At 45.4% G+C, this 8642-nt stretch overlaps 1 pseudogene; it reads right to left on the reverse strand.

Annotated features, from left to right (window-relative positions):
- Positions 1-6385: 6385 nt before the first annotated feature.
- On the reverse strand, positions 6386-7704 carry LOC147431090 (uncharacterized; annotated as a pseudogene).
- Positions 7705-8642: the final 938 nt, after the last annotated feature.

Raw genomic sequence — 8642 nt, forward strand, 5'->3', positions numbered from 1 at the left:
TATAAGCATGTCATCAACATACAAAACTAGAATGATCATCGAGCCATCATCTAGCTTTCTTGTGTACAAGTAGTGATCCTCTTCGCTCCTTTTATATCCTTGAGACCTCATACATGCATCAAATTTATGATACAACTACCTTGAACCCTGCTTTAATCCATTAAGTGCCTTTTTGAGCTTACATACTAGCTCCTCACGAGATGCGTTCTCCTGAACAAACCCTTCAGGCTGCTGCATGTAAACATCCTCATCAAGAGCCCCATGAAGAATATGTTTTCTTCGCATCCATTTGGACAAGTTCCATGTCCTCAACCGCTACAAGACCAAGTACGGTTCTAAGCATTGTCATCTTGACCACAGGCGAGAAGATTTCATCAAAATTGACCCCCTTTTGCTGTTTGAACCCTTTGGCTACAAGTCTAGCCTTGTACTTTGGATTTGGATCACCTGAGGTAAATTTCTTCTTGTAAACCCATTTGCAAGGTAAAGCTTTCGCATCATCTGGAAGTTCTACCAAGTCCCAAGTGTCATTAGCCAGAATCAAGTTATACTCAGATTCCATAGCCTGCTCCCACTTCACCACATCATCCGTCATTATGGCTTCTTGGTAGCATCTTGGCTCACCGCAATCGGTCAACATGATGTAATCAAGACTTGGCTCAAAACGTGCAGGTGGACGAGATGCTCTAGTACACCTTCTCACTCCTTGACCATTGCTATCCGCTCCCTCTGGAGCATTGCTAGTGGAGGTACATCACTAGCCCACTGGGCTGATTTCACTGTCTCTGAGGCAACATCCTCAAAAGTGACTCTTCGAATCTCTATTTCCTTGATAGGTTGTTTGTGCATCTTTGACTCATTGAAGATCACATCTGAAGTACAGATGACTCAACGAGATTCCGGGTGCCAGAGACGATATCCCATCTCTCCATCTGCACCATATCCAATGAAAATACATTTGTGTGACTTTGGCTCTAACTTTTGGCGAAGTTGTTTAGGCACATAAGCTTCACAACCAAAAACACGTTGATGGTCATAGTGGGGCTTACGTTTAGACCATAATTCTTCTGGAATCTCATAATTCAATGGCGTACTAGGCGAACGATTTACAATGTACATTGCGGTCAAGACGGCTTCTGCCCAAAAGCCTTGTGTGAGATTTGCCCTAGAAAGCATGGCTGTGACTCGTTCCTGCATCGTACAATTCATGCGCTCAGTAACTCCATTTTGAGCTGGTGTGTATGGTGCTATAAACTGCAGTTTAATCTCCCTTTTAGCACAGAAATTGTCAAACTCCTTGGAGACATACTCTCCACCGTTGTCAGTCCGCGACCTCTTGACTTTCTTGCCAGACTGATTCTCAACGAGTGCTAAAAATTTCTGGAACACGGGAAGAACTTGATCCTTATGTTTCAAAGGATATGCCCACACCTTTCGAGTAGAGTCATCTATGAATGTCACAAAATAGCTGCCCCCCCTAGAGATTTTGTTGACATAGGACCACAACCATTTACATCTGATTTGGAATCTTCAAAGACATTGCATAAACAATTTTCTTTTTATGAGATTGGGGGAACCTACTACCTTTGCTTGAGAGAGCTCTTTTTTTTTTTTGGGCATAAACTCCTTTTCACTCCTCTCTCTCCCTCTCGCAATCCCCCCCCCCCCCCCCCCCTCTCTCTCTCTCTCTCTCTCAACCCCCCTATCAGAGTTTTTAAAAAAAAGGGTAAAGTGTTTTTAATCGACTGAAATTTTTAAAATCTCTGCTATATTTTGAGTTGTCCTTGAAGAAAATTGAGAAATTCACAAGTTTTACTGTAAATACCAGCAAAACCTTTAATTTTCTACCTAATAATCGAGATAATTTCAAGTTTGCCCTTATTTTCTTCGGTTAGAGAAAATGTATTTTTCTAGTGCGGCGCCCCCCCCCCCCCCCTCTCTTTCTCTCTCTCTTTTCGCTACTCCTCTCTCTGCGCTCCCTATCTCCCCATTCTCTTCCTCTCCATCCACCCATCCCCTCCCTCCCCCCCCCCCCCCCCCAACCAACTCTCTCTCTCTCTCTCTCTCTCTCTCTCTCTCTCTCTCTCTCTCTCTCTCTCTCTCTCTCTCTCTACCCCATGATTTTTGTCCCTTTTGTCTCAGAGTGAGAGAGATAGAAAGGGGAGACAGAGAGACAGAGGGAGAGAGTGAACGAGTGATTGCAAGAGAGAAGATGAAGAAGAAGAAGAAGAAGATAATTTTAACGTCGTAGGAAACTATCCCAAGAGACCTTAAAAATCTATCCGGTGACGAGGGTTGGAGAGAGAGAGAGAGAGAGAGAGAGAGAGAGAGAGAGAGAGAGAGAGAGAGAGAGAGAGAAAGAGAGAGACGATGGGGGGGGGGGGGGGGGAGAGGAAAGTGGGAGGGGCGATGGGGGGAGGGGGGTGGGAGTTGGAGAGAGAGAGAGAGAGAGAGAGAGAGAGAGAGAGAGAGAGAGAGAGAGAGAGAGAGAGAGAGGGGGGGGGGGGGGGGAGTGGGAGGGGGATGGGGGGGGGGGGGGGGGAGTGGGAGGGGGATGGGGGGAGGGGGGGGGGGAGAGAGGGAAAGCAAGGAGAAGGGGGAAGAGAGAGAGAGAGAGAGGTTATATAATGATAGGAAAAGAGAGAGGAAGAAGAGTCAAATCTTGAGGAAGGAAGGGCGGCTAGAGGAGTAGATGGAGAGAGGAGGTGGAGGAGGAAGGAAGGGCGATTGCTGGAGGAGGAGGGAGGGTGGCTAGAGGAGTAGATGGAGAGAGGAGGTGGAGGAGAGGGAGGATGTTGGAGGAGGAGCAAGGGAAGAGGAGGAAGCACATGGGCGGCAAGAGGAGGAAGGGGAGGTAGAGAGGATGGCCCTCCGGGAAAAAAAAAGCTCGCTCTAAAGCTCACTCCGTTGAGCTCGCTCGAAGACCTAACTCGTTCTTGAACCTGCTTTTTAAAATCCGAATGTACAACCTCCTCAAAAGCTGCAATCATCCGATCTTCTGGAACATTTCGGCTCTTCATCTGAGCTTCGTAACATGCAATAAAACCTTCTGGATCATATCCCTGAAAATTATAATACTGCTCCCGAACAGCATCAAGTGCTAGCTCTACAGCATCATCAATCTGCTTTTTTATCTGCATGGCTTTTGCTTCCTGTAGTAGATACCCCTGAACCAATTCCATCATTTTTGGCAAATCTATAACTGCCAGATTTTTATCAAATCCATTGGCACTAAAATCTTCAATAAACTGCTTTAACTGTTTTGGCATCTCCATCTTTACCTCCCACCCCAACTCGTTTCGCATCGGGTTCACCAAAGATGTCGGGGGATATGTGTTCGCTACGTGAGCCGGGCAGGCGCCGGGCCTCTGGCTGTGGGAGGTGTGAAAGAGAGAGAACAAGAACAACTGATAACTCTGGCAATCACCGCAATCATCAATTAATTGATTAATGCTCTAAGTACAACTTAATCGGTAGCCAAGGCGGCCTGTTAACAGCACCGTCACCTGGATCATCTGCTAACTAGGAGTTTAAGCTCCTGTTTTACAGGATTAACCGAGCCGTTAACAACACCGGACTTATCAGAATGTTAAATCAATTTCTACGTGATGATGGTTATGGAAATTTTCCTCATGTTGCTTCATCTGCTTCAAATGCCCCGTGGATTCTGCAGTCTTCAATTCTGCTCACTACCTCAATCATGAAGCTTCAGTAGTTATTAATTATCCTGCTTTGTGCGCTTGCACTTACTTATCTGCCGTTTATGAATTTTTACATCTCCTCTAATCCATTTACTCTGATCGCCTTTGGTGCTTCGACTCTCTTTTTCTTGAGTACCTTATCTTGCCGGAATCTGCTTATCTGCTCTTGCCCAGCATCCTTTGTTCCACTTCCTTGCCTTCGCTAACGTTACCCTATTACCCTCGTTCAACTCTTCGTTAAGTGCCCTTCGATGCTTCTTGCTTGCCGAGGTCGAGAGCGAGAGAAAGTAATAACTTCGCTTCTCGAGTATATGATGGAGAGGGAGAAACTTCGTTCTTATTTAAGCGGAGAGAGAGAAAGAGCTCGTCCTGTTTGGATTGGAGATAGAGAGAGAGAGAGAGAGAGAGAGAGCTCGTCCTGTTTGGATTGGAGATCGAGAGAGACAGAGAGAGAGAGACCTCGCCTTGCTTCCCTTGCTTCGTTCAAGCTCGAGAGGAAGAGCTTTGCCTCCTCTTCTTCTCCTTCATTAAGCTCCCCTTTGTCGCCATGGCCGAGAGAGAGAGAGAGAGAGAGAGAGAGAGAGAGAGAGAGAGAACACTCTCTTGCTTTGATTCGAAATGGAGAGAGAGAGAGAACCCTCTCTTGCTTTGATTCGAAATGGAGAGAGAGAGAGAGAAACCTCGCCTCGGCTCTCCTCGCCCTCGTCCTTCTTTTCCTCCTCGCCCTGGTCCTCCTCGTTAACTCTCCTTAGTTCCTTTCTATCTCCCGCATGCAAAAAGAAGCCCTATATATAAAGTGCCCCCTCCCTTAGCAACGACGGCGCCATCTTTGCTAGGGAGGCATAAAAATGCCTCTTAATGATGTGGCAGTCGACGGGTTTAGCAGCGCGAAATCGAGCGACTGAGGCACAAAACTGCTGCACGAGGAGACTCTAAGCAGACTCCGTCTCTGTAGCGAGGGCATCTAAGCTCTTCTACTGCTCACGCGAGCTTATTTCCGCTCCCTGCGTCCCTGCTCACTGCAGCGCCATGCTTTTTCTTATTTTTCTTTTGCCTTCCCACACAAAAGCTTTTAATTCTCCTTTTGGGCGGCCATTGGCCATGCCCTTTAATTGGGCGGCCTTATGGCTTTGTAAGCCATATTAGGCATACTCTCGGCCAAAGCTTGCCAAGCTTCTCCATCGGGCAGCGATAGCCCCCTTGGCTTCCGGGCAGCCTTGCCACTTGGTTAAGTTGGGTGGCCCTCGTAAGGGCACCACATTTGGGCATACGTACTGAGTCATGCATTGACTGAATATGTGTCATTTTCAAGTAACCCATTTGTTCTTAGCACAGTCTTTAAGTGAGCTCACAAAAGAAACACGCAAGTGAGTTTCTCGGCACAATATATTTCTCCAATATCCATTATTTCGTATATTCCTTCAATCAAAGCATTATCAAATGTATACATCTCGACCCCGATAGTGCCGAGCATGGATCCATCAGCATACCCCTCTTTCAATGCACTACAAGTGATGACATTATGGACAAGATTCTCCTCGAGCACCTATCCTTGAACCCTGCCAAGGCTCTAAAATTCCCAGATGGTACTCCGACCGAGCGGACCAAACTGGTACTGAGCCGGCCCCCGGTGAATCTTTAACGACTAATATCTTGGCAACCGAGACTCCGATCGCTGATCTGAAAAGACCGGTGCGCTCTACAAAGTGAGCACTTTAGGCCCGTGCATTCATTTCATCTCTGTCACCTCAGCTACAGTTGCCCAATCCGGTACGGATCTGCAATCGACTTGAAAATTAAACTGCCATAACTTCTTCACCGTAGCTCCAATCGACGAGCCGTAAAGACAGGCTGGTAGAGCACTTCAAGCACTACAGTTTTAGGTCATAAATTCCCATTTGTGCTCACTTCAAGCATAATCATTTTTGGCATCATTGAGGCATCAATTGGCCCTTTTAAGCCGCATCTAGCATACATTAATCGTTAAACTTGGCATGTTAACAAGCATGATCACTGCTCAAAATTATGTAAGCTTCAAATAAGCTTGATGTACATTTGTCTGGCATCGTTCTCAGCATGGGAGCTGAGCTGCACGACATCCACCCCTTCTGAACCTGCACAGCCTTCGGTCTGTGCCAACTGCAATTCAATCTTCATCTGCTTTAGGTACCTTAAGCTCTTTCCATCATCAGACTCACGTAACTGATAAACATATGAAAAATAAAGTAAGGCTTACATCCTATCATCTATGTTCTAACTTAATCAGAGGTAGCTGCCCATCAAAAATCTTTGAACCGTATCTGTCGTATCTTTAAAGCATTCAATCATGGATAGCTTGTTTAGTGAACCCCGCCAGACTCAAGTGCTCCAGTTACTTATGCACATGGCTTGACCCTTAAGCTCTCTTTAAGGAACCCTGTCAAGCTCAAGTATGCCTTACTCTGTCTGCACACGAAATGGCCGTCAAGTCCTTTACTTCAAGTTATGTTAGCAGAACCAACTCAAAAGATGTGAAGATACTTCATCAACTGTCCAAAGAAGTCAACTGGAAGCCAACCATGTAATCTTATTGACTGCATAACCGAAAAATCTTCTGACTTAGCATAGATCTAGAAAACAAAATCTTGTACCATGCAACCTGCTACAACAGATAACTGGTACTCTTTAAATCAGCAACTGGCACTTTAGTAGGCCCCGGGATCAAACGGGAACTCAATCATTCGTCCTAGTGTGAGCATTCCTTTAAAAAAATTGCACCATCCTCCAAGATCATAGGGAATATACAAGAATTTCCAATCAGTAGATCATAAACATACATTAACCCACAAATCTTCATGCAAACCCCCTGGATCATATGGCATATAAGTCAATTGTCCAGGATCATGCATATATATGTCACCTCCTGGGTCATAAGGTAGTGGAAGATCATATTTCAAGTATATTGCATCTCCACAAACTTTCTCATAGCATAGGAACAAAAAGTCCCAAATTCCCATCATAGCAAAACCCAAAGGAAAAATGAATTCAATCACTATGGTTTCCAAAATATCAATCTGCATTTGTGAGTCATTGAATGCCATCACTTCATTTGATAACACAAATGTTGCATGGCTGGATTCTGTATTAGGCACAAACTCCTCTAGAGCCTCATCCAAAAGCATCATAAGCTCTTCATCATATGTTGTAGGATGTTATTCACTACTTTTGTCACAAGGAGCTCGAAATTCCTCTAACACATCATCAAGCAGATCCATAAGCTCCATATCTTCCTCCTTGGAAGAACCACCTAATCTGTGAGTATCATCACAGAAAACCTCATCGCTTGTTTCATACATAGGCACAAATTGTTCTGGCAGCTTCACACTCCCATTCAAATATCTTTCCACTTCAATAGCACAAGTCTCAGCATGTATTACAAAGATAGCATCAATTTCTTTTTCCATAGCATCATCATAGCAAACCCTGTAACCTGTAGAGCAGTCATAGACTGATCATCATCCATCACCCCCTCTGAATATGCATCTCCATAATCATAATCTTTGTCTTGGTTCACATCAAATACATATGGTCGAGCATCAAATACATCTACATCATCACCAGCGTCCTGAAATGCAGCCATAGACATGAAACCCTCTTGTATAGCATCATCCAAAACAATTGCTTTTGGATGTAATGCTGCATAAGCATTCTCTTCATGTTCTACACCCAAAGAGCACTCCAAATGGGCATCCACATCACATATTGACTCTGAAAAACATGTTTCTTGATCACTGCTAGCAACTATGCTTGTATGCAAACCATGTATTGGCTCTGAGAAACCTGCTTCCTCATTTATGTCACTTTGAGAGGATATGACTGCATGCTTAGCATCCATAGAGTCATATCTGCTTTGGAATAAAGAAGACAATCCCAATCGAGCATAAACAGTATCTACTATGAAATCATCATCTGCATGCAACAATGATTTGTCTTCCAGAAGACATGCATCGATAACAGCTTCTAGCTTAGCATTTTCTTTAACTTTACTTCTTGCAGAAATATGCTCCTAGAATTCATGATAGTTGAGGATCTGCATCTGATCCCCTTCACCTTTACTGAAGACAACCTTACTTCGTTCAGTAATCTCCTTTATTTCTCGATCTAGAATCCTTGAGCTTTCGTAAACAAATTCCTCTGCAAAATACTCCCATCGTGTGGGATATGCTTCTGCCAGTTGTTGAAGGGGATAGTTATGAAGCGAGCTCAACGAAGCGAGCTTTGGAGCGAGCTTTTTTTTTTTTTTTGAGGGCTGCCACCACTACCTCCCATTGCTGCCCCTTACCACCCATTGCCACCACCACCTAAGTCCACCACTGGTTGTTAGTGGTGCTAGCTTACCCCTAATCCTACCACCACTTCCCATTGCCACCCCTCCCACCACTATAGCAGCCAAGTACCTCCTCTCTCTCTCTCTCTCTCTCTCTCTCTCTCTCTCTCTCTCTCTCTCTCTCTCTCTCTCTCTCTCTCTCTCTCTCTCTCTCTCTCTCCACCTCTTTCTCTTCGCTCGCCCCTCTCTCTAGCCCTTTCCCTTCCCCTTCTTCGCCCTTGTGTGTGTGTGTGTGTGTGTGTGTGTGTGTGTGCATGTTATCCTCTCCAACGCCCTATCTTTCTCTCTGTATGTCCCTCCCTCTTTCCTCTCTCTCTCCCTGTGTGTGTGTGTGTGTGTGTGTGTGTGTGTGTGTGTGTGTGTGTGTGTGTGTGGCCCCTCCCCTTCCCCCTCTTTCACATGCTCATTCTCTTCGGCCCCAGCTCTCTCTCCCCACCCCCCCTTCCTTCTCTCTCTCTCTCTCTCTCTCTCTCTCTCTCTCTCTCTCTCTCTCTCTCTCTCTCTCTCTCTCTCTCTCTCTCTCTCTCTCTCTCTCTCTCTCTCTCACACATACTTGAGCCGATCCCCTTGTCAGT

Source organism: Adiantum capillus-veneris, chromosome 21 (genome assembly GCF_014529385.1).
Source record: "Adiantum capillus-veneris isolate H3 chromosome 21, ASM1452938v2, whole genome shotgun sequence".
Lineage (NCBI taxonomy): Eukaryota > Viridiplantae > Streptophyta > Polypodiopsida > Polypodiales > Pteridaceae > Adiantum > Adiantum capillus-veneris.